The sequence below is a fragment of the Schistocerca americana genome, chromosome 1 (assembly GCF_021461395.2).
Source record: "Schistocerca americana isolate TAMUIC-IGC-003095 chromosome 1, iqSchAmer2.1, whole genome shotgun sequence".
Taxonomy (NCBI): Eukaryota; Metazoa; Arthropoda; class Insecta; order Orthoptera; family Acrididae; genus Schistocerca; species Schistocerca americana.
The window spans coordinates 904,367,336-904,393,886 of record NC_060119.1 but is presented as its reverse complement, the minus strand read 5'-3'; the positions used below and the strand labels follow the sequence as shown (position 1 = coordinate 904,393,886).

At 39.4% G+C, this 26,551-nt stretch overlaps 1 protein-coding gene across 1 annotated transcript in view; it reads right to left on the bottom strand.

The window, feature by feature from the left end:
* Nucleotides 1–224: 224 nt before the first annotated feature.
* The window catches only part of LOC124615112 (CUE domain-containing protein 1), a 223,467-nt gene continuing 197,140 nt past the window's right edge, over nt 225–26,551 (bottom strand). The window contains exon 8 of the mRNA XM_047143002.1: nt 225–373. The gene's annotated coding sequence lies outside the window, so the exon portion shown is untranslated. The remainder of the gene's footprint in view (nt 374–26,551) is intronic.

Sequence of the window (26,551 nt, the reverse complement as noted above, 5' to 3'; positions counted from 1 at the left end):
CACAGCTCATAATTACTGGCTTCTGTACGGCCCTTGCACTTACTTAGCATGTATTACAGGCATGTGACTTTCACCCATGCTGATTTTTAGTTTGTGTCTTATTCCTGCGTTGTGATATAATAGTTTGAAACTTTAATTCTACAGATGCAAAATTGCTTCTGGGAAGTACAGTTTTTGTGAAAAATAGGCTATTACAATTTATTTATACTTATATGGTCAGTCTTCTTTGGTGTTGAGAGGATGCCTCAGGCAGCTGCTTGGTGACTGATGAATGTCACATGGACTTGTTGTAGCTAACATTCGTCTTCATTAATCATGACCCCATGGGCAGCTAGTCTGTCCAGGGCTTGTTGTGAGTGAGTCTCATACTTTCCTGCAGACCATGAGAATATAAGGAAGTCATCTATGTAGGTATAACAAAATGAGGAACTGAAAGAAACATTGTCAATAAAATGTTGCCATGTTTAAGCAGCATTTTTTAATCCATAAGGCATTCGGGAGGACGACTGTTCAATCCCGTCTCCGGCCATCCTGATTTAGGTTTTCCGTGATTTCCCTAAATCACTTCAGGCAAATGCCGGGATGGTTCCTTTGAAAGGGCACGGCCGATTTCCTTCCCCATCCTTCCCTCACTCGAGCTTGCGCTCCGTCTCTAATGACCTCGTTGTCGACGGGATGTTAAACACTAATATCCTCCTCCTCCTTAATCCATAAGGCGTATACAAGAACTCAGAGAGTGTGAAAAGTGTAGTGGCTGCTGTCTTCCATATGTCCTCGTCCACTACGGGAATCTGGGGGTATGCTGCTTTACAGTCAATAATGCTCAATACTTTGGCACTCGCTAACATTTGAGCAAAGTCCTGTAAGTTAGGGACTGGATAACTGTCCATAGTAGATCAGTCACTGATCCACCAGTAGTGGCCACACAGGCTCTACAATCTGCCTTTTTTTAAAATGAGCTTTATGGCAGTCATCCAGGGACTGTCCGATGGGCATTAATTTGTCCACAGTGGCCTTCGCACTCTAAGTTTGTGAGAAGGGAGGTGTTGAGGTCTACACGAGACAGGTGGGCCAGGTGTAGTGTTTATACAATGAACAGTACGATCACGAACAACACAAACAGCCTGATGCTGTTGTGGTCTACGGTCCATAACACGGTTATCGATCAGAAGCAGGTTTATATTATGTAACTGTGTATCTGCAATTATGGAGTGCATATTCTTTGTTAGTTAAAGTCCTTGATTTGTGACAGGGAATTACAGTTTTATAATTTATATATGGAAAAATCAAAATGAATTGTTAGAAGTATAAATTATTATAATATGTGTATGATTATAAAAAAGACAGTGTTTGCTGAAAGATGGTTCTTGCTTAGGGCACTTGTATTTGTAATACATAAAAGACAAAGGGAAGTCTCTCCGCAATGGAAGCGGCATGGCGCAATGTAAAAGGTGGTTTTGGCAGTCAAACTGGGCGGCTCCTTGGTACGAATGGTAAGCAGTCTGTGGCTATCCATAGCACTGAATACTTCAACAGTGCTAAGAGAGGCAATTGGAAGCTGCTCTGCAAAGAATTTTTGCCTCGGATGTGGATCTGGCTATTATTTGGTATTCTTGGCAAAAAGGAGTGCCTCTAATATGTTGAAAAGCCAATGCCAAGAGGAAATTTTATAGAGCATTTGAACATCAAGAGCTGTGAGTACAGTTACCCGCCATGTTGCTCGCCACCAAAACTTCACCACTGCTTTACTAATTTCATACATCCAGCTATGTATATGAGCATGGACCAGTTAATTTGTCTGTGTGGTGTTAATAATAATCCAAATGCTAAAAAACTGAAGAAGCCCTCAGACATAGGTGATTGACCAGTAAATAACATATCGTGGAGCGCTATATGAGTGAGCTAGGTAGATTGTGTCAAACTTTCTGCTGCCACCGTCATAAGGCATGGGACAGGTGTATTGCAGACTTTGAAATTGTAATGAATACCCTCCACCATGAAACTGCGGGATTTACACCCAAGGAAATTCTACTTAATCATAAGAGGAAAAGTATAGTTGAAGAAAACTTACAATTTCCACCCTATGTAGAACTGGATCTGAGAGAGAAAAACGATGTAGTAAGAAAAAGAATGAAAGAAAATGCGGAAACAATATCTAAAAGGCATGATAAGGGCCTTAAAGTGACCAAATTCGAAATTGGGGACTTTGTTCTCACAAAAACTCACGAAAAATCTAGTGAAATAAACCAATAAATTTCTAAATTCAAATATATTTATAATGGTCCCTTTGAAGTGCAAGGAACTCTGCACACTAACGCCTATTATCTTGTTTATCCTAAGTCAAAGAAGCCATTAGGTGTTCGCAACATTTTAGATTTAAAACCTTATGTCCACAGAAATGGGTAAAAGGGGCAAAATGAAAAAGTGTATATGTGCTTAATCATTATAGTATTTTACTCTATACATTCTTGTTCATGATGTTGTGTTGTCAGGTGTTGTTACGTCAGAAAAAACTGTTTTGTTATGAGACTACTGATAGATGTCGATAAGTTTCAGATTTGGTATAACATAATTGGATACACAAATTACATGTAAACTCCAGGCTATGACATACATAAGGACTGCATTGATTGAATATTGCAGCATCATCAGGAGTACTGCCAAATATGTTTATAGGCAGAACAATATCCGGGGAAAACAGACTCAAAAGGGCAAGGTTTGCTGGACATGTAGTTAGGATGAGTATGGACAGAATGACAAAGAGAGTGTGGGAAACAACAGGGAGGACAAGGGGAAAGACAGGAACCAAGTGGGTTGTTGAACTTCAGAAGGACTGGTTGGAATTGGGGATCAAGGTCGAAGGAAAGGAAAATTGGAGGAACAAATATACACTGACCAATATGCCAGAGATCAATGACAGAGAAGAATACAGGGAAAGATTAGAGTGTCACCAGTGGAGCCGACAGGAGAAACGGAAACTGAAGAGCTCAGAAGAAGAGTGGGAGAGAAGAAGAGAAAGAATGAGGAGGTTCTCAGAGAAGAAGAGGAAAATGCAGTCCACGAAGGGGCTACCCATGGTCCTACAGAGGCCGTAACACGAGAAGAAGAAGTATTGTATTTCTTAACGAATTGCATGAATATTTAAAGCAGACAAAATATAGCTTCCTCATGGTCATACAGTGGCAAACAGGTACAGACTAACCATGCGCAATGAAAGCTGTATGTGTAAGCAATATTCAAATTCCTATATATATTTTTTTTACAAGATGGACTCATGTGTAGAATAGTATATATTTTCTGAATGTAACAGAAATTCCTGTTTTTTTATGTTTGTTTTAATACTTGATGAAACAGTTTTTATATGAACAGTCATGTGAAGTGTTGTTTGTTGCATAATGTACAGCAGTCCTGCTAATCCGAACTCTGGTAATCCATACATTCAGTTAATCCGAACATGAAAAATGTTAGTCTAGTATAGAAAACTGTGCCGGTAAACTGCTGTACATACATGTTGTTGTTGTTGTCTTCAGTCCTGAGACTGGTTTGATGCAGCTCTCCATTCTACTCTATCCTGTGCAAGCTTCTTCATCTCCCAGTACTTACTGCAACCTACATCCTTCTGAATCTGCTTAGTGTATTCATCTCTTGGTCTCCCTCTACGATTTTTACCCTCCACACTGCCCTCCAATGCTAAATTTGTGATTCCTTGATGCCTCAGAACATGTCCTACCAAACGGTCCCTTCTTCTTGTCAAGTTGTGCCACAAACTTCTCTTCTCCCCAATTCTATTCAACACCTCCTCATTAGTTATGTGGTCTACCCATCTAATCTTCAGCATTCTTCTGTAGCACCACATTTCGAAAGATTCTATTCTCTTCTTGTCCAAACCATTTATTGTCCATGTTTCACTTCCATATATGGCTACACTCCATACAAATACTTTCAGAAACGACTTCCTGACACTTAAATCTATACTCGATGTTAAAAAATTTCTCTTCTTCAGAAACGCTTTCTTTGCCATTGCCAGTCTACATTTTATATCCTCTCTACTTCGACCATCCTCAGTTATTTTGCTCTCCAAATAGCAAAACTCCTTTACTACTTTAAGTGTCCCATTTGCTAATCTAATACCCTCAGCATCACCCGACTTGATTTGACTACATTCCATTATACTCGTTTTGTTTTTGTTGATGTTCATCTTATATCCTCCTTTCAAGACACTGTCCATTCCGTTCAACTGCTCTTCCAAGTCCTTTGCTGTCTCTAACAGAATTACAATGTCATTGGCAAACCTCAACATTTTTATTTCTTCTCCACGGACTTTTATACGTACTCCGAATTTTTCTTTTGTTTCCTTTACTGCTTGCTCAATATACAGATTGAATAACATCAGGGACAGGCTACAACCCTGTCTCACTCCCTTCCCAACCACTGCTTCCCTTTCATGCCCCTCGACTCTTATAACTGCCTTCTGGTTTCTGTACAAATTGTAAATAGCCTATCGCTCCCTGTATTTTACCCCTGCCACCTTTAGAATTTGAAAGAGAGTATTCTAGTCAACATTGTCAAAAGCTTTCTCTAAGTCTACAAATGCTAGAAATGTAGGTTTGCCTTTCCTTAATCTATTTTCTAAGATAAGTCGTAGGGTCAGTATTGCCTCACATGTTCCAACATTTCTGTGGAATCCAAACTGATCCTCGCTGAGGTCGGCTTCTACCAGTTTTTCCATTCGTCTGTAAAGAATTTGCGTTAGTATTTTGCAGCTGTGACTTATTAAACTGATAGTTCGGTAATTTTCACATCTGTCAACACCTGCTTTCTTTGGGATGGGAATTATTATATTCTTCTTGAAGTCTGAGGGTATTTCACCTGTCTTATACATCTTGCTCACCAGATGGTAGAGTTTTGTCAGGACTGGCTCTCCCAAGGCCATCAGTAGTTCCAATGGAATGTTGTCTACACTCGGGGCCTTGTTTCGACTCAGGTCTTTCAGTGCTCTGTCAAACTCTTCACGCAGCATCATATCTCCCATTTCATCTTCATCTACATCCTCTTCCATTTCCATAATATTGTCCTCAAGTACATCGCCCTTGTATAGACCCTCTATATACCCCTTCCACCTTTCTGCTTTCCCTTCTTTGGTTAGAACTGGGTTTCCATCTGAGCTCTTGATATTCATACAAGTGGCTCTCTTTTCTCCAAAGGTCTCTTTTATTTTCCTGTAGGCAGTATCTATCTTACCCCTAGTGAGATAAGCCTCTACATCCTTACATTTGTCCTCTATCCATCCCTGCTTAGCCATTTTGCACTTCCTGTCGATCTCATTTTTGAGACGTTCGTATTCCTTTTTGCCTGCTTCATATACCGCATTTTTATATTTTCTTCTTTCATCAATTAAATTCAATATGTCTTCTGTTACCCAAGGATTTCTACTAGCCCTCGTCTTTTTTCCTACTTGATCCTCCGCTGCCTTCACTACTTTATTCCTCAGAGCTGCCGATTCTTCTTCCACTGTATTTCTTTCCCCCATTCCTGTCAATTGCTCCCTTATGCTCTCCCTGAGACTCTGTACAACCTCTGGTTTAGTCAGTTTATCCAGGTTCCATCTCCTTAAATTCCCACCTTTTTGCAGTTTCTTCAGTTTTAATCTACAGTTCATAACCAATACATTGTGGTCAGAGTCCACATCTGCCCCTGGAAATGTTTTACAATTTAAAACAAGGTTCCTAAATCTCTGTCTTACCATTATATAATCTATCTGATGCCTTCTAGTATCTCCAGGATTCTTCCATGTTTACAACCTTCTTTTATGATTCTTGAACCAAGTGTTAGCTATGATTAAGTTATGCTCTGTGCAAAATTCTACCAGACGGCTTCCTCTTTCATTTCTCTCCCCCAATCCATATTCACCCACTATGTTTCCTTCTCTCCCTTTTCCTACTCTCGAATTCCAGTCACCCATGACTATTAAATTTTTGTCTCCCTTCACTACCTGAATAATTTCTTTTATCTCATCATACATTTCATCAATTTCTTCATCATCTGCAGAGCTAGTCGGCATAGAAACTTGTACTACTGTAGTAGGCATGGGCTTCGTGTCTGTCTTGGCCACAATAATGCGTTCACTATGCTGTTGGTAGTAGCTTACCCGCACTCCTATTTTTTTATTCATTATTAAACCTACTCCTGCATTACCCCTATTTGATTTTGTATTTATAACCCTGTATTCACCTGACCAAAAGTCTTGTTCCTCCTGCCACCGAACTTCACTAATTCCCACCATATCTAACTTCAACCTATCCATTTCCCTTTTTAAATTTTCTAACCTACCTGCCCAATTAGAAGACATTCTGTTACATGACGCATAGTTGTGCCATCATCTCATAAACACCAAATCAGCAATTGTAGCAGTGGGCTGTTGCTCCAAATAACTTAGCGCGAGGTCAAGGGCTTCTGCTGTGCCACTATGTATATAACTTGGGAAGAATAAATTTCTCACTTGGAACATTAGGGGAATCGCTCTTAAGGAAGTCGAATTAGCTAAACATTTGAAAGAAAACTAAATGGATTTTACAGCAGTTACAGAAACAAAGAAGAAAACATCTGGAATTAAATACGTAGTCAACTATGCTACAATCTACAGAGGAGTAAAGAGAAAGTGAAGGAGTTGCCATTTACATTCACAGAAAACAAGAATCTAAAATACTGGACTATGAATATATAATGAATGCATTGTACTAGTAGGAATTAAATATCCAAGAGAAATCCTAAGAATAATAGCAACTTATGCTTCAGAAGAAGGAAAAACTGACAAGTGCAAGGCCTTTTACAAACAGTTACAAGGGATCTTAAACAGATACAATAAAAGTCATATTTTACTTATGGCAGACCTCGATACTAGAATTGGAAATATACCAATTCCAAAAATAGTTCGTTCATTTGAAGAAAACATATGTAATGAAAACGGAAGAATGCTCAGAGATTGTGCTACCTTAAATCATTTAAAAATTACCAATAGTTTCTTTAGGAAGAAAGACATACAAATTTACTGGGTCAGAAAGAGGATATAGATGTATTACAGATTATATAATAATAAATTAGGGATTTTCTGGGCAGGTTAGAGATACCAGAGTTTATCAAGGTGTGGATATTGGATCAGATCACTTCCTACTGGTGTCAGTTATTGACATCTATGCAAAAGAGAGAAAACCAAAGAAACCAGTTAAGGATCAAAAGCAATAACAAGTTCTTAAAGTTTAACTTTAGAAGATAGCAGTATAAGAGATGACAAAAACATTATCTAATTTAGGGACAGTAGAAAACTTAGGAGAGAGGTGGAAAAACTTAAAAACAACTGTATCAGACATAGCCAACGATGTTCTGGGGAAGGAAAGGCAGTACAGGATATGTAGAGGAATAAGGATTTGGATGCCAGAGGTGGAAACAGCAAAGAAAAACGAGAAGCTTTCAAGCACTATATAAATAATCCCATCAATGAAAGAGAAGAGAAATAATGTAAAATATATAACTTTGAAAGCACATGCAGAATAATGGGAATGCTTTATTAGCAATACAGAGCATGATTTACATGGCAGACAAACCATTGCTTATGAAGTGATGAAATCACTCAACAGACAAGAAAATGATCATATAAATGTAAATAATATAGCAGAGAATGAATGAATAAGTCATTACAAAAATTGTGGTATGATGATACTTGAATTCAGACATTACCTGAACTGAATAATATGAAAGATCTGGATGATACTGACATGAGAGAACTGACGGAAGCCCTAAAAGCTATAAAAAATAGGAAAGTCACTGGTTTAGATGGTATTGATATGAGACTGTTGAAATATGGAGGGTTATTTTTACATTTAAGACTTCTTCACATGTTTAATCAATGTTGGAGAAATAAGAAGGCACCAAAAGACTGGCTGAGAGTCAAAGTAATGTCTGTCTTTAAAAAGGGTGATAAAAATAAATGTAGTAACTACTGAGGAATAAGCCTCCTGGATTCAGCCTATAAATTATATACCAAAATCATGAATGCAAGAATTAAAAATATCATGGGAAAGCCAATATCTGAAGAACAATTAGGTTTTAGAAAAAACTATGATAATTTTTTTTACATTGCAACAATTTATAGAAAAGCGATGAGAGTTCAATAGAGAGACCAATCTTGCTTTTGTCAAAGCATTGAATAATGTGAATAAAGAAATGCTATGGAGTACCATGGCTGAATGAGGTTGTCCATTTCATCTCATAAATGCAATGCATATGACCTAACTCTAATTACAGAGAATGAAGATAACCTTCACATGGGAGCCTATAAGTTGCAGCAGGTAGCCTCAGGTTACAACCTAACATTGTTGGCAAATAAAACAAAAGTGAAGACATTTCAGGACAGACTGCCAGTAAGATGTAAAACAGTCTTGAATAATGAACTCTAGGAGCAAGTAAAACATTTTAAGTATTTAGGGTGTGACATCACTTATAAAATATTAAATAGGTTAAATAGATAGAAATATTAAATAGATTTACTTCTATATGTAGAATAACCATAAAAAATTTGCAGAGTAAAGTCAGGGAAGAAACTCAGCCACAGTTTTATAAAATAACACCAGTACCAACCCTTACATATGGGAATGAAGCATGGGCAACAACAAGACATCAAGAAAGTAAAATATAGGCTCAAGAAATGAGATTTGAAAATGGAAGGAAATGTGAACCATATTGGTTGAGGAGGATTCCTGGTAAAGGCCGTCAGTTACAAATGCACTGGAAGAAGTGAAGGAAGACCATACAGGAACTGCAGTACCATTAGGGGCAATTCATCTAATATGTGAAGTAAAGAAGAAGAAGAAGAAGAAGAATGAAAACAAAGACCTCTATCTGCTACTGGGTGGTATGAGTTAAAGTGGGTAGATGTGTCATGAAGAACCTGCTTTGGCATCACAAGCATGAATACTAGTAAAACAAATTACTGCTGGGAAACTGCCACTGCAGTGAGTATCTTTGCTGATGGATTATGTGCATTAAGCATGTGATAATATTTTGTTAGTGCATAAGTTCGTAGTGTTTTTGTTTTGCATGGTGGTATTCCAGTTGATATGGGTTTATTTATTGACTGGCATGTTATTTGTAGTTCACTGTTGCTATTTGAATTTACATATTGGCATTTGTAGATAATGAGTGGAGCTCTAGATGCCAGAAAATGGAGTCCCAAGTGGAGAAATCGAAACATTTCAAACATATTATTCTGTGTGAGTTCAGTAGAGTGGTGACAGCAGCAGAGGCAGCCAGAAACATTTGCACCATGTATGGGAATAATGCCACTGAACAGAGCATGGCAAGAAAATGATTCATTTCAAGGAGGATCGTTTTGATGTTAGTAACTCTCCACATTTAGGAAGATCTTTGTTTAAATGCACTAATCCACAATGATTCACATCAGGGTACTGAAGAATTGGGAAATGTGATGAAGTGTGATCATTCCATCATCAAATGACATTTACATGCAATGGGGAAGGTTCAAATATTGGATGTATAGATTCCACATGCTCTAAGCCACACGAACAGTACTGACCATTCCTATCCTGGTAATGAGAAATGGTGTCTTTATGATAAAATAAGGAAAAGAAAAGCATGGTTGAGGCCAAACAAAGCAGCAACTCCCTAGACGAAGATCTGCATGCATCCACAAAAGACAATGTTATGCATCTGGTATAACAGTGACATTGTGGAATACTACATATTCTTCCCTGAACCATCACTGCTGACTTGTACTGTCAACAACTGGGATGTCTCACAGATGCATTCCAAGAACAACAACTGGGAAGACTGTGTGAAGTGACACAACCCCTCGATAACACTTGCCAATATTCTGCTGGACTGACAAAAAACACAATAGAGGAGCTGGTTTAGGGAGTCATTTCACACCTACCTTGTTCACCTGGTCTTACACTTTCAGATTTTTACCGTTTCTGTTCCCTATCAAACGACCTTCAAGGAACTTCCTTTCTAGATGAAAATGTGCTCCTAATGTGGCTCGCTGAGTTCTTTGCCTCAAAACCATGTGATTTCTACAGTTGCAAAATTGAAAAGTTAACCCTGTATTGGCAGAATGTTGTAAATAGTGAAAGAAAATATACACATCAAAAAAAATTTTTCATCACCTCGGTTCTGTGAGTTCTGGAACCTGTACACAAAATTGGAATAGAGATCAACATAAGCATCATTTCTGCCCTTTTTATGGCACATGAAAACCACACATTGCATATTGTACCACCATACAGCGAGACCTTCAGAGGTGCTGGTACAGATTGCTGTACACACCAGTACCTCTGATACCCAGTGGCACATCCTCTTGCACTTATGCATGCCTGTATTAATCGTGGCACACTATCCACAAGTTCATCAAGGCACTGTTGGTGGGTCATATCAAGTTGTCGTCCATGAAGATGAATGCCTTGACAATATGCTGCCGATGTGGTTGCACTCTCAGTCGGAGAATGGCATTCACATATCATACAGCTGTTACGATACCTTCCATGACTACCAGCAGCGTATGCAGGGCCCACATAATGCCATCTCAAAACAGCAGGGAACTTCCACCTTGCTGCACTCACTGGACAGTGTGTCTAAGGCATTCAGCCTGACCAGATTGCCTCCAAATATGCCTCACATGATTGTCTGGTTGAAGGCATATGTGACACTCAGTGGTGGAGAGAACATAATGCCAATCCTGAGCGGTCCATCTGGCATGTTGTTTGGCCCATCTGTACCATGCTGCAAGGTGTCGTGGTTGCAAAGATGGACCTCACCATGGATGTTGGGAGTGTAGTTGCGCTCCATTCAGCCTATTGTGCACAGTTTGAGTCATAACACGACGTCCTGTAGCTGCACAAAAAGCCTTACTCAACATGGTGGTGTTGCTGTCAGGGTTCCTCTGAGCCATAATCCATAGGTAGCAGTCACCCACTGCAGTAATAGCTCTTGCGCGACCTCAGCGAGGCATGTCATCGACAGTTTCTGTCTCTCTGTTTCTCCTCCATGTCCAAACAACATCACTTTGGTTCACTCCCAGATGCCTGGACACTTCCCTTGTTGAGAGCCCTTCCTGGCACAAAATAACAATGTGGACGCTATCAAAACACATACTGACCATCTAGGCCTGGTTGAACTACAGACAACACGAGCCGTGTACCTCCTTCCTGGTGGAATGACTGGAACTGATTGGCCGTCAGACTCCCTCCATCTAATAGGCGCTGCTCGTGCATAGTTGTTTACATCTGTGGCTGGGGTTAATGACATCTCTGAACAGTCAAAGGGACTGTTTCTGTGATACAATATCCACAGTCAACATCTATCTTCAGAACTTCAGGGAACTGGGGTGATGAAAAACTTTTTTTTAAGTGTGTATTATTGATGATCAAAGTCTCTGTTATGTGTATCTGTTGTGTTGATTAAACTTATGGGAAAAGCTATGAACTTATGCAACAAACTAATATATAAGTTGTTATTATTGTGACTGGGTAACTGCAAAGACACTGTGAGAATGGGCTTGTTGGTTTTATGTACAGTGCTCAACTGACATTATCTCTAATATTTGGTGTGAGTCATGAATTGATGGATAGTGAACTGCTTCAGCTATCAGAAAAAATCTGCTTACCATTGTCAAATAATTTGTACTGCAGGCTGCTTTACCCAGACTCTCATGATTCCAGTTTATGTTAGGTTAAAATGTTTTTCAGAATGTTAAGAACTTCTGCGTCGAGTTAAAAATTTTTTTTTGAATTGTCATACTGTATTTATTGCTGTTGCATATTGTTGACATTTGTTGTACAGCTGTTTCAAGAGTTGATGCCATTTGATGCTGGATAGCAATCACATGAGCTGTACCTGATAGCACCCCAAGGATCATAGATGAACCAAACATATCAAACCCTCGACTATGGTTTCAAGATGACACTCCACTTACCTCATATACAAATGATGTGACCTACTATTTATGCTGCTACACATTAAAAAATCCAAAATGAAAGACCAAAAAGAGTTATGGTTGTTAACATATCATTATTAAAAGACTGTGAAATCCTCCAGTCGATAGACACATCTAAAGTAGTCAGAAATATTCAAGACGGGTGCTGTATACGGATCTCTATTGCATGTTCCATTTATCAAAAGAAAAATCAAGCAAAATGATCAAATGTCTCATGAAGCTGAAGGTACCTCTTGCAATTTTCACTGGTTTTCCATAATATTCAGATCAAATGATGGAGCAGCATTATGAAACTTTTAATCCAGGGTGAAAGATACACTGCCTGAAAAAAACATTAGAGCACCTGGAAAGACAATGGCAATTTTGATCTGATGACAGTATATGCCACCTGCGGGAAGATAAATATACTGATAATGGTTTCAATGCTGTCTGCCATCATACAGTATAGTGGAATACCTATCAGAGTGCCATTGGGGTCTAAACTTTAATAGGGAATGCTCAAGCCAGAAGACTCGGTGTGGTGCAAATGCGTGAAACAAGCAGACAATCATGCCACAGAGGTGCACTTGTGCCTTTTACAGCCAGCTGAGCAAGTTTGAAAGGGGGCCTTCAAGTGACAGGATAGTTCTTTCAAAGAATTGTCACACAAGTTGGACATGCTGCGTCAGTTGTGCAATTATGCTGGTACCAGTGGCCAGCTGAACATTCTCACACTTTTAGAGGAGGTACTGGATGTTCACACAGCACAGACGCCCGCCAGAATCGTCGCATTGTGAGTGCAGCAGTAGCAGATTGTACAGCTACCACAGCACAGATAAGAGCGCTTGTGAGCCCAGACATGTCAACCAAACTGTTGCAAACTGATTATTAGCAGTGGGTCTATGGGTACACGCACCTCTAGCCCATCTTCCAGTCACACCGCAAGACTGACATGCATGGCTTGACTTGTGCCTTTACGGCATCACTTGAAGATGGAATGGTGTGCTATGGTCTTCAGTGATGAATCCTGCATGCAAATGATGGTCGTAGGCACGTATGATGTAAACTTGATGAGTACGGTCTTGTAGAGTGTATGCATCCAAGACACACTGGCCCTGCCCCAGGCCTTATCGTCTGGGATGTGATAAGCTAAAACTCTTGTTCACCTTTGATCTTTCTGGGTGCAGTGCTAACCAGCATGTGTTACATGCAGAATGTAGTTAGACCCATTCTTTTGCTGTTGTGGCAACAGTAAGGTGTTGTGTTGTCCCAATAGGATAATGCTTGCCCACCCGTGAAACTCAGTGTGCTATGCAAAATGTGCAGCAATGTCCCTGGCCAACATGATCTCTGGACCTGTCTCCAATTGAATAGATGTGGGATGTGATGTAATGACAATCATGGTGTATTCCTAACTATACCTTCTCATTTTAACCCTAAAGCAAAGGGAAAGAAATGAAATGAATCTATGAAAATAATTTGGCCCTTGTGAAAAAAATGTTGAAGTGTGTGAAACCAGAATGGCAGCAGTCATTTTTACATAGCAATCCTGCCCGTGTTTTCATAATGTGATATCTCATGAACAAACTTTCATGATCTGCGATACTGGTAATCTCTGTTCTTGGTCACATAAGGTTCGAAATGTATATGTGCATGTAATGTGAATTTCTGTCATGCTTCTTCTTTTGCTCACTGAATTATGAGAATTTATGAAAACCCATTTAGTTGCAATTCTGCCCTTGCTTGTGTAAAGAAGAACTTATTGAGAAACTTGTCTAATATTTATGATGATAAATCATGAACAATGTGAGCTAACTATCATGTTATTATTAAGAACAGAACCTGGGATAAACAATCATAAAATGATTTCATTTTTCATGATTTAAAGTGATCCACTGGTAAGAGTATTATAGTGTGCACTATACTTTTGAGTCTGCTTGACACTGCAATTAACAGGGATGTTGATTGTTAATTTTCTTTTGGCATTATTCAAACCTGCATCTTCAAGTAACTTTTTGAAACAAGTATACTGATTTGATGTATTACTATGAGTTGTCAGATAGTGCATAAGAATATTAAATACTTTTCATTTTCATTACATACTACAGAAGTTACCAGCAGGTGTCCTGAACATGAGCAGCAATGGAGAAAAAGCTATGTTTTATTCTGTAAGTTATCTAGAGCAAATTTTGTGTATAATAAAGAATATTGTGCAATAAAAGCAGTGCAGTTCAGACACTGACCTCATATTGGGGAGGATGGAGTATCTCTTTCTAGCCATCCTGATTTAGGTTTTCTGTAACTTTATTAAATCATTTCAGGCAAATGTCAGGGTGATTCCTTGGTCCAGGTTACATCTGACCATCTATCCTATCCTCATAGAATTTAAATTCAAGTAAAGTTCACTTGATAGGTAAGCCACTAAGTTTCATTTTCAACATGTGTTTAGAGTACATTTTCCAGATTCATTAAGAATCTCAAAAGCTATACCAGTATTCAAATTGTTGGAAAAAACTCCCTAGAACTACAAACCAGATTCTGTTGTACCAATACTCTAAAATTTTTTGAATCAGTCATGTACATTCAATTAAGCAATTATCTTGAATAGCATAACATCATTTGCAACAATGAGTATGGTTTTCCATCAAGTAAAAGTACCAATGCAGCTGTTCTGGAAATGTTGATCAGACAATATCAGCTTTCAAAAACAAGAAGATGGTGTCACCTGTTTTATTCATCAAAGTCAATCATTTGGTTGCATTCCTTTTTAAACATTACTAACAGAATGGGAATATTATGGTGTACACAAATTGACATTAGCAGTAATTTCTACCTCCCTGAACAGTGAAAGGCAGTTTGTCTCAATTAGAAATAGACATTCCACTTAGTAAAATTTGGCGCACGTGTTCCACAGGGCTCTGTCCTTGGCCCTCTTCTTTTTCATTGTGGATCTTAATGACCTGCCCCATTGTATATCACAATCTGTGACACTTTTGGTGTCTCATTTACTAATCTAATTCCCTCAGCATCACTTGATTTAATTTGACTATGTTCCATTACCCATGTTTTACTTTTGTCGATTTTCATCTTATATCCTGCTTTTCAAAACACTGCCCATTCCATTCAAATGCTCACCCAAGCCCTTTGCTGTCTCTGACAGAATTATAATGCCTTTGGCAAACCTCGAAGCTTTTATTTCTTCTTCCTTGACTTTAACTCCTTCTCCAAATTTTTTACTTTTTACTCAATGTACTTTTTGCTCAATGTACAGATGGAATGACACCAGGAGTAGTCAACAAACATGTCACACACCCTTCTCAACCATTGCTTCCCTTTTGTGCTCCTCATCTCTCACAATGCTGTCTGGTTTCTATACAAGTTGTAAATAGCCTTTTTCTCCCTGTATTTTACTCATATCACCTTCAAAATTTCAAAGGGAATATTCCAGTCAACATTTTCAAAAGCTTTCTCTAAGTCAACAAATGCTATAAACCTAGGTTTATCTTTCCTTAACCTATCATCTAAGAGAAGTCGTAGGGTCAGTATTGTCTTGCATGTTCCTACATTTCTCTGTAATCCAAACTAATCTTCCCTTAGGTCAGTTTGTACCACTTCTTTCCATTCGTCTGTACAGAATTTGTGTTAGAGTTTTGCAAACCATGATTTATTAAACTAATAGTTCAGTAATACTCCATCTGTCAGCACCTGCTTTCTTTGGAATTGGAATTATTATATTCTTCTCGAAGTCTGAGGATCTTTCACCTATCTCATGTATCTTATACACCAGATGGAAAGTTTTGTTATGGCTGACTCTCCCAAGGCTACCATCAGTTCTGAAAGAATGTTGTTGACTCCCAGGGCCCCGTTTCAGCTTAGATCTTTCAGTGGTCTGTCAAATTCTTCTCACAGTATCATATCTCACCTCTCATCTTCAGCTACATCCTCTTCCATTTCTGTAATATTCCCCTCAAATATATCTCCCTTGTATAGACCATCTCTATACTCCTTTCACTTCTCAGCTTTCCCTTTTTTGCTTAGGACTGATTTTCCATTGAGCTCTTGATATATACCTGCTTCTCTTTTTCTCCAAAGACATCTTTAATTTCCCTGTAGGTGGCATCTCTCTTTCCTCATGTGATATATGTTTCTAAATCTTTACATTTAACCTCTAGCCATTCCTAGCTCACTCACTGAATCATGTCAGGGATAGGTTATGTATCTGTATCACTCCCTTCTCAACCACTGTTTTGAGTCTTGTAACTGTAATCTGATTTCTATACAATTTGTATACAACCTTTCATTTCCCCAGTTTTATACCTGTTACTTTCAGAATGTCAAAGAGCGTAGTCCAGTCTCAACATTGACAAAAGCTTTCTCTAATGTTACAAAAGCTGTAAACACAAGTTTGCCTTTCTTCAGTCTATCTTTCTAACATAAGTTGAAGGATCAGTATTTCTTTGTGTGTTCCTTCATTTCTGAAGAACCCAAACTGATCTTTCCAGAGGCTGGTCTCTACCAGTTTTTCTACCCTTCTGTAAATTGTGTGTGTTGGTATTTTGCAAGTGTGGCTTAATAAAATGATATTTCAGTAACCTTCACATTTCTCAACATATGCTTTCTTTTGAATTTGAATTATTGCATTCTTCTTGAAGTCTGATGGCATTTCTCATGACTCATATACCTTGCATACGACATGGAATAGCCTTGTCACAGTAGGCTCTCCCAAGGATCTCAACATTTCTGACAAAATATTATCTTCTACAGGGAACTTTTTTCAGCTTATGTCTTTAAATGCTCTGTCAAGTTCTTCTTGCAGTATCATTTTTTCCATATCATCATCACCATCTACTTCCTCTTCCCTGCCTATAACATTACCTTCAAGTTCATTTTCCTTGTGTAGCCCCTCTATATTTCATCCATGTTCCAGCTTTCCTTTCTCAGTTTAGTACTGGTTTTCCCTCTGACTCTTGATATTCATACAGCTGCTTCTCTTTTCTCCAAAGGTCTCTCTAATTTTCCTGTAAGCAGTATCCTCCTGTCCCACTGTGATAAATGTCCTCCATTCTGGAAGGTTGAGTGGATAGCAAAACAGTAGATAGAGGAATGTGAGTAGGACTTTTGGTAGGATATCTGTCACTTCAGTGTGCGATGAGAGGTATATGAAGCCCTGGTGGAGAATGTGGTTGAGCTTGGGTGATTAGTGGAGTGCTGCTCAGTCACTTGTTAATAGGTTTACGGGTGTCAGAGGGGCATTGGAGACTTGTTTGTGGATGAGCTGGATAGTATAATGTCTGTCAGCAAAGGCTCTAGCAAGATTATTTTTTCACTTTGTTGTGCAGCTGTGAAGTCCTTTGTCCAAAGACCTACCTCATTACTACTTTCCCCTCCCTGTGTCCTTCCCTACGCCCTCCCTACCTCCATCAGCTCAAGCTAATGTTTTCAATAATTGAGTATCAATAATTAGTCTTGCTATGGCCAAGGGAGGGTGTGTTTGGGTGTCTGTATGGTTGTGTGTGTAAATGTGAATACTACTGCAAGGAAAAGGGGTAGTGCTCAAAAGCTAGCATGAATGCTGTTTCCTGTGATATGTTACTGTGTTCCACACATTGATCCATTATAGGTGACTGGTTGCCTTCCCCTTATTTTGCATGACAACAGGAACTGTTTGTTCTAAATGAAGGTCCATAGTCAGGGAGCCCGGAACCATTTTTAGGGCCTGCAGAAGGAAAGGCCAGCAGTCACATTTCTCTAGAATTCATGAACACCTCTACCTTCTGCCTTGTCAGTCAAGCCCTGCTACTGATAGGTTCATAGAGTGGAGGGTGGGCTTTGGGATTGTATACTTTTCTTCTCAGATACTGGTCATCCATGAGTTCTTTCTTCCTTTCTTTCTACCCATTTATAGGTACCAGTCTTTAACTCACTGTCCATTATTCATAGAGCCATTGAAGAAACAAACCCATATAACTGAGTGTTCTAATCCTTTGGAATTCAGTCAAGTGACTCAGCAAACCTGCTGTTACAACAAGAATGATGAATTTTCAGTTGTTTATATTGAAAATGAAGTTGAAACAAGGTAATAATTATTTAAATAAAAATCTATTTTAATATGCCTCTTTTTAAATCCAATAAAGAAGTATAAAATAATTTCTTCTAACACCGTACAGTTAGATCTGAAAATCTGAATTTGTTAATTTTTAATTCTTATAACGATACTAATAAGCTTAATAATAAAGAAGTATTGTCACAAACCATTAAAAATTCACAAGCATAAATTTTCAGAGTTATCCATATGTAGTTAGAAGTCTTTTGGATTAGGGGAAATTATTTTCTCCGTTTTACAAGGAGATCACAGTGCAATCAGATTCTTTTAATTTTTTATATTTTGGTTAGTGAAGTTCAGAACTAAAATACAATCACCCAAAGAATGCAACTTTCAAAAATTCTCAAGAAAATCGGTTTTTAAGTTTTCCAAGTGACTTTAGTTTACTAACGCCAGGCTAATTTTTCAACATGGATCTGTGGTAGACTTGCTTGATCGTTGCATGGGTAGCCCGGGTTTGATATGTAACCAATGCAAAATTTTCAAACAAGGGTGAATGCTCTATGAACATTTTCATGAACTATAAAATATATAATGGGTGGTGCACAGTACTGGTAAATACTGGATTGCTAGTTTGAGTCTTGTTTATATCATTACATTTTGTTCAATTAGAATACCTACATAATTTATAGATAAAATTCAAGAAATATATGCCAATTAACACATGTCTAATTATAATTTTCATGGAATATGCAAGTCTTCCTACTTCTACTGTCATATCACACATAAAATTCCACTTTTCATTGGAAATATAAATTCTTAACTATGATCTTTTATAAAAGATTGTAAACAAAGATTGTTTAAATTTTAAAAAAATGGACAGTTCATCCATTCCAGGAACTGAGGATCTCAACAGTTTTTGCCTGTTGTCAGATCTGTTACTGGCAAGATATCGGTTCCATGAATTCAAAGACTTTCATGAATGTTTTAATTTAAAGTTTGAGGTCTGATAACAAACAAAAATAGAATTTCTTTTCATGTGATGTATTTAAAAATTAACAATTTTCTGATTTTTTCCTTTACTTGTACTATAAAATCGTACTTCTTGTCAAATTTAATGATTCTACATCAAGCTGAAGAACTCTCTACATTTTAATGAGTGAGTTTGCAGGTATCAAAATATGTGACATAAATGGCCACACCTTTTGACTGCATTGACTAAGATGCTAATGTTTCTTATACCATCAAGGGACCATTGATCTTAGTATGTGACATAAATTTCAAGTTGATACCTCTACCCATACCTAAAGACAAAGATTTTGAGTAGTCAGATGGACAGACAGACAGATAGGCAACAAAGTAATGTTTTAAGTGTTCCTTTTTTACTGATTGAGATACAAAACCATTACAAATTAAATTTTTGAGCTAGAAATGAATCATCAAATACCTTTTACTTGGACTGTGTTCATTGTTCCATACCACAGATGTCTCTCACACAAGCCAGTGATAGCATTGTAAAAACATGAAAAGCAAAAATTTTCATAACACTGAGAACACCATAGAAATGTTTCATTTTTTGACTCACTTGCTGCAGTGATCCCATTCCAGAAATCCAGCAGGATCTCCAGTTACTCCTCAAATCCTTAGGCCAATCCCAGAACCTCTCCCTGTAGTCCATCTCTCTATTCACCCCTACCACTCCCCGCAATCCTACCTTCTACGTGCTTCCTAAAGTCCATAAATCCAACCCCCCAGGACGTCCTATTGTGTCCCGTTACTGTGCCCCCACTGAGACAATCTCTGCTCTCGTAGACCAACACCATCAATGTATCACCCGGAACCTACCCTCCTATACCACAGATACCAACCGTTTTGTCCATCGACTCTCCACAGTTCTTGTCCCTTTACCACAGGGTGCCTTGCTCATCACTACTGATGCCAACTCCCATTACACTAACATCCCTAATGCCCATGACTTTACTGCTATTGAACACCAGCTTTCCCAACACCCGACGGATTCCAAACCAACAACCACCTTCCTAGTCGCTCTGACCAACTATATCCTCACCCACAATTACTTCTCCTTTGAAGGTATAACCTACAAACAAATCTGGGGTATGGTTATGGGCACCTGAATGGCACCATCCTATGCCAACCTATTCATGTGCCATCTAGAGGAAACCTTCCTAAAAACCCAGAATTCCATGCCCCATCTGGTTCAAATTCACAGTCTGGATTGAGGATGGAGACAACATACCCACATTCCTCCAGAATCTCAACAACTTCTCCCCCATTTGCTACACCTGGTCCTACTCAACACTACAAGCCATCTTCCTAGATGTTGACCTCCACCTCAAATATGGCTACATCAGTACCTCCATCCATATCAAACCTACTAACCATGAGCAATACCTCCACTTTAGCAGCTGACATCCGTTCCATACCAAGAAGTCCCTTACATACTGCCTAGTCACCCATGGTCAATGCATCTGCAATGATGAGCGGTTCCTCTTGAAATATGCCAAAGGTCTCACTGAGGCCTTCACAGACAGTAATTATCCTCCGACCTCGTACAAAAACAAATCTTCCGTGCCTTATCTTTTCAGTCTCCTAACACCTCCCGAAATGCCACCTTGCAGCAACAGAGGAGCATTACCCTCGTAACTCAGCACCACCCAGGACTGGAGCAACTGAATTACATTCTCTGACAGTGTTTCAACTACCTCTCGTCACACCCTGAAATGTCCTGTCCACTATCCTTCCCACCCCTCCCATAGTAGTATTCCGCCATTCACTGAACCTACACAATATACTTGTCCATCCTTACATCCCTGTAATGGACCTAGATGCAAGACCTGTCCCATACACTCTCTCCCCCACCAACTACTACAGTCCAGTCACAAACATCACCTATCCCACCAAAAGGCAGAGCTACCTGTGAAACCAGTCATGTGGTCTATAAGCTAAGGAGCATTCTATGTGGGCATGCTACCTCCCTGTCCCCCTCCCCTCCCCACTTCTCCCCAGCCATCCGTCTAAGCTGCAGTACATCGTCTGCCACCCCTACCCTATTATCCACCCCCCCACCCCACCGCAGCCTCCTCCTTACCCACACCCAGTTGCCACTCCCATCATGCTGCTGCTTGTATTGTGGTTTCAGTTGCCTGAGACACAGATCATGTGTGTGTGTGTGTGTGTGTGTGTGTGTGTGTGTGTCATCCATTTTTGTCAAAGGCTTTACTGGCCATTAGCTTCTTTTGTGACAGTATAGCATCTCCGCTATATGGTGAGTAGCAACTATCCATTCCATAATATTGGTAAACTATTTTAAATTCAGTTATGCATATAACATTTCTGCAATTTCTAACTGCAAATGCTATGTCAGCTTTTATTTGCACATATGCAGATGAGCTGAACACATTGTCATCTCCTCACTACTGGTGACCAAATTGGCTGTGCTGAATGAACTGTTAACAGCCACCAAGAAAATATGCACTATGTACTCCCATCGGTCGCTACACAATGAAATGAATGAGTGAAGACAATAATAAGCCACTAATAGTAAAGCTCATACTCTAAAGTTTGTAAATAAACACAGACACATGTGTTGTTAACCTTCTCCCTACAGAGGCATTCTGGTATTGTATTTCTCCTCAACTCACATGCAATATCCAGGGAAGTGGAAACGAAGGTCCTAATGGAGGTGGTTTGCCATTGCCTTCCTCCGACCATAATGGGGATGAAAGATGATGATGATGATGAAGACAACACAACAACACCCAGTCATCTCTGGGCAGATGAAAATCCCTGACCCCACTGGGAATCGAACCAAGAGATCCTGTGGTTGGGAAGTGAGAATGTTACTACGAGACCAAGAGCTGCAGATGCAATTTCCATAAAAATGGTAATTGGATATGTGTTAGTTAGCATATATTCTATGAAAGTAATCTAAATATAATGATACAGAAATTTTAATTGAATGGGAATTATATGTAGATGCGCGCGCGCCCACACACACACACACACACACACACACACACACACACGCACACACACACACACAAAAGCTTTTTACTCATGGCTGTATGTCACTTAGTGTTGTTCAGATCTCCATCTCCTCCTCCTCCTCCTGTATCTATCCAATTCTTGTTCCCCTCTCCCTCTGTTCAGCCATGCCCATCTGCATGCATACCACCCACAACACATCCTGATAATACCTGCACAACACGGTAGTCCTGTGTAATAGGCAAGATCTCGGATGTTACCAACCTTTCTCACACTCACACCCACACTCATCCTTACCCTCTCCCCCACAACAATGGAACAGCCAGACAAGAAAGTGAATTAATACTGCACTGTCATCCAGTTCTGAGTTACGTTTAAATTTTCAGGTGTCTAGCTCATCAGGAAGTTACTTTAAAATCAATTTCAAAATTTGTACTAGACAGACTGACAAGAATGCAACTTAAAAAGCATATTTATAAAAGGTGTTAATTTCATGTACTATCTCTATGAGGCTATTTGTTGATGATGCTATTGCCTATAAGAATATTGCAATGTCAGAAGACTAGCAAAAGCCGTAATATCAGCAATTATTGATGGCTGGCACCTGTCAGTCACTCTCAAAAACAAATATCCACTCTCATATGCTACTTTCAAGTAAACAATGATTTCTCTCTCTTGGTGAAAAGATCATGTTGTGAACTGCTGTCCATTTCTGTCACCTGAAGCCTTGACTGAATAATTGCTTTCAGTTGTGGATAGATACACAACAAGCAACAGCAATCTGCTGCACTTGCTCCTCTTTTGCATTTATATGGTAAACTGACACAAGACAGGCTGGACTTCTTCGACTTGTGCCATAGGGTTGAGAACTGTAGGGTTCACATAAATGGGTCAGGTGTGCACTATGCATCAAAGGGTGCTACTCTGGTAGCTGATGGTGTGTGGGGTGCAAACAAGGGCTTTTATCCAATCTAGATAACTACAATTGTAGGAAAACCATAAGTATCAGTGTAAGATCAAAAGAAATGCCTGTCACAGGTGAGAGTATTAAAATCCTAATGGTTAACTGCTGCAGAATTCACAACAAAATGGCAGAGTTCTAAGCATCCCTGAAAAGTAGTGAATCTCACTTAATACGAGGAACAGAAACCTGGTTGAAACCTGAAGTTGATAGCAGTGAGATTTTGGGGGAAAATTTAAGTGTATATTGAAAGAATAGGCAAATGGGAAATAGAGGTGCTGTGTTTGTCACACAAGACAAGAAATTTGAATCCATCGAGATAGAAATTCAGCTGCATGTCAGATTGTTTGGGCAAGACTCAATATCAAGGATGGGCATAAATGATAATTGGATCCTCCAACTGCCCACCAGACGCATCTCCTGATCTAACCCAAAACTTTAGAGAAAACCTCAGTTCACTTGTACATAAGTTCCACAATGGTACTGTAATCATTGGTGGAGACTTCAATCACCCATAAGTTAACTGGGAAAACCACAGTTTTGTTAGTGTTGGGTGTGATAAAGGCAGCCTGTCAAACATTACTAAATGCCTTCTCTGAAAACTACCTAGAACAGACAGTTAGGAACCCCACTCACGATGAAAATATACTAGATCTAATGGTATCAAATAGACCTGTCTTCTTTGAGGCTGTCCACATCGAAACCGCTATCAGTGACTGTGATGCGGTTGTGGCAACAATGATTACCAAAATACAAATGACAACTAAAACAAGCAGACAACTAGATAAAAAAACCAGTAAACTTGATAAAAATCAGGAGCGTCATACCTCAGTGAGGAGCTTGAAACTTTCAACACAGGGCAAAAGCATGTAGAGGAACTATGGCTCGAGTTTAACCCTTGGTTGTTCAGAAATTTCTATAAAAATCATTAATTTGCAGATGTTATGTTTTGATAATAAACTTACTTTTATAAACAGGTCAATACAGCCTTATAAAATGTATATGTAGTTAGTTTAAATTAGGAAAATGTTCAAGAAAAGGGTTGGATATTAATTGTAATGGATTAAGTTTCAGTTTAATCTTTACTAACTTTATTATTTTGGCTTATAACAACTTATATTGCCATTTGTATAACCTAGGGATTGCACATTGATGGGGTACAATACAAATCAATTTGCATAAAGTTTTCATATACACTACCGGCCATTAAAATTGCTCCACAAAGAAGAAATGCAGATGATAAATGGGTATTCATTGGACAAATATATTATACTAGAACTGACATGTGATTACATTTTCATGCAATTTGGGTGCATAGATCCTGAGAAATCAGTACCCAGAACAACCACCTCTGGCCGTAATAACGGCCTTGATACACCTGGGCATTGAGTCAAACAGAGCTTGGATGGCAAACACTGATAGCGGTTTCGATGTGGACAGCCTCAAAGAAGACAGGTCTATTTGATGCCATTAGATCTCAGGGATCAAGACGTGGCTGCACGATCCGTTACAGCCACGCAGATACGATGCCTGTCATCTCGACTGCTACTGATACGAGGCCATTGGGATCCAGCATGGCGTTCCGTATTACCCTCCTGAACCCACGGATTCCATATTCTGCTAACAGTCATTGGATCTCGACCAACGCGAGCAGCAATGTCACGATACAATAAACCGCAATCGTGATAGGCTACAATCCGACCTTTATCAAAGTCAGAAAGGTGATGGTATGCATTTCTCCTCTTTATATAAGGCATCACAACAACGTTTCACTAGGCAATGCCGGTCAACTGTTGTTTGTGTATGCCCATGCAGCTTCAACACGATACCACAGTTCATCAAGAGTAGTGACTGGCGTATTGTGATGAGCCAGTTGCTCAGCCACCATTGACCAGACGTTTTCAGTTGGTGAGAGATCTGGAGAATGTGCTGGCCAGGGCAGCAATCGAACATTTTCTGTATCCAGAAAGTCCTGTACAGGACCTGCAACATGCGGTCATGCATTATCCTTCTGAAATGCAGGCTTTTGCAGGGATCGAATGAAGGATAGAGCCATGGGTTGTAACACATCTGAAATATAATGTCCACTGTTCAAAGTGCCATCAATGCGAACAAGAGGTGACCGAGTCGTGTAACCAATGACACCCCATACCATCACGCCGGGTGATACGCCAGTATGGCGATGACAAATACACGCTTCCAATGTGCGTTCACCGCAATGTCGCCAAACACGCATGCGACCATCATGATGCTGTAAACAGAACCTGGATTCATCCAAAAAAATGACGTTTTGCCATTCGTGCACCCAGGTTCATTGTTGAGTACACCATTGCAGGTGCTCCTGTATGTGATGCAGTGTCAAGGGTAACCGCAGCCATGGTCTCCGAGCTGATAGCCCATGCTGCTGCAAATGTCGTCGAACTGTTCATGCAGATGGTTGTTGTCTGGCAAACATCCCTAACTGTTGACTCAGGGATCAAGACGTGGCTGCACGATCCGTTACAGCCATGCGGATAAGATGCCTGTCACCTCGACTGCTACTGATACGAGGTCATTGGGATCCAGCACGGAGTTCCATATTACCCTCCTGAACCCACCAATTCCATATTCTGTTAACAATCATTGGATCTCGACCAACGCAAGCAGCAATGTCGCGATACGATAAACCGCAATCGTGATAGGCTACAATCTGACCTTTATCAAAGTCAGAAACGTGATGGTATGCATTTCTCCTCTTTATATGAGGCATCACAACAACGTTTCACTAGGCAATGCCGGTCAACTGCTGTTTGTGTATGAGAAATCGGTTGGAAACTTTCCTCATGTCAGCACATTGTACATGTCACCACCAGTGCCAACCTTGTGTGAATGCTTTGAAAAGCTAATCATTTGCATATCACCGAATCTTCTTCCTGTCAGTTAAATTTCACATCTGTAGCATGTCGTCTTCGTGGTGTAGCAATTTTAAAGGCCAGTAGTGTACAAAAAAAAAAAAAAAAAAAAAAAGAAAGAAAATGGCTAAGTACACATTACATAGGCACAACAAAAATTAAGCTACATGGCGTTTTATCCAAATAAAGACTAGACTGCTGGTCACATTTACCTACACATTACTGGAAACAATCTTCACAAACAAGCACACTGTGTTCAATGCATACACTGTTCACACATTCTGAACAATACCGAGCAATTTTCCTTTTCAGTTCACATGGACACAAAAAGCATCTTCTTCTGGCTATTTTTCTTTGGTGGATGAAATCCATTTCCTGGATCCTTTTGGCACCACATCCAGCCAATGCTTGTAGGACACTTTTTTGCAAATATGTAGTTTTGCCTCTGGACTCCATATGTCGATGAATGAGTTGTAGGGCCAAGTCTTTCAAGAAAATCTCCCTTTTATGTGATTTTCCAATGTGATCCCACACCTAATTTTGTTTTGTTATAAAATAAAATCACAGAAACCAGATGGCAGTTATAAGAGTCGAGGGACATGAAAGGGAAGCAGTGGTTGGGAAGTGAGAGAGACAGGGTTGTAGCCTTTCCCCGATGTTATTCAATC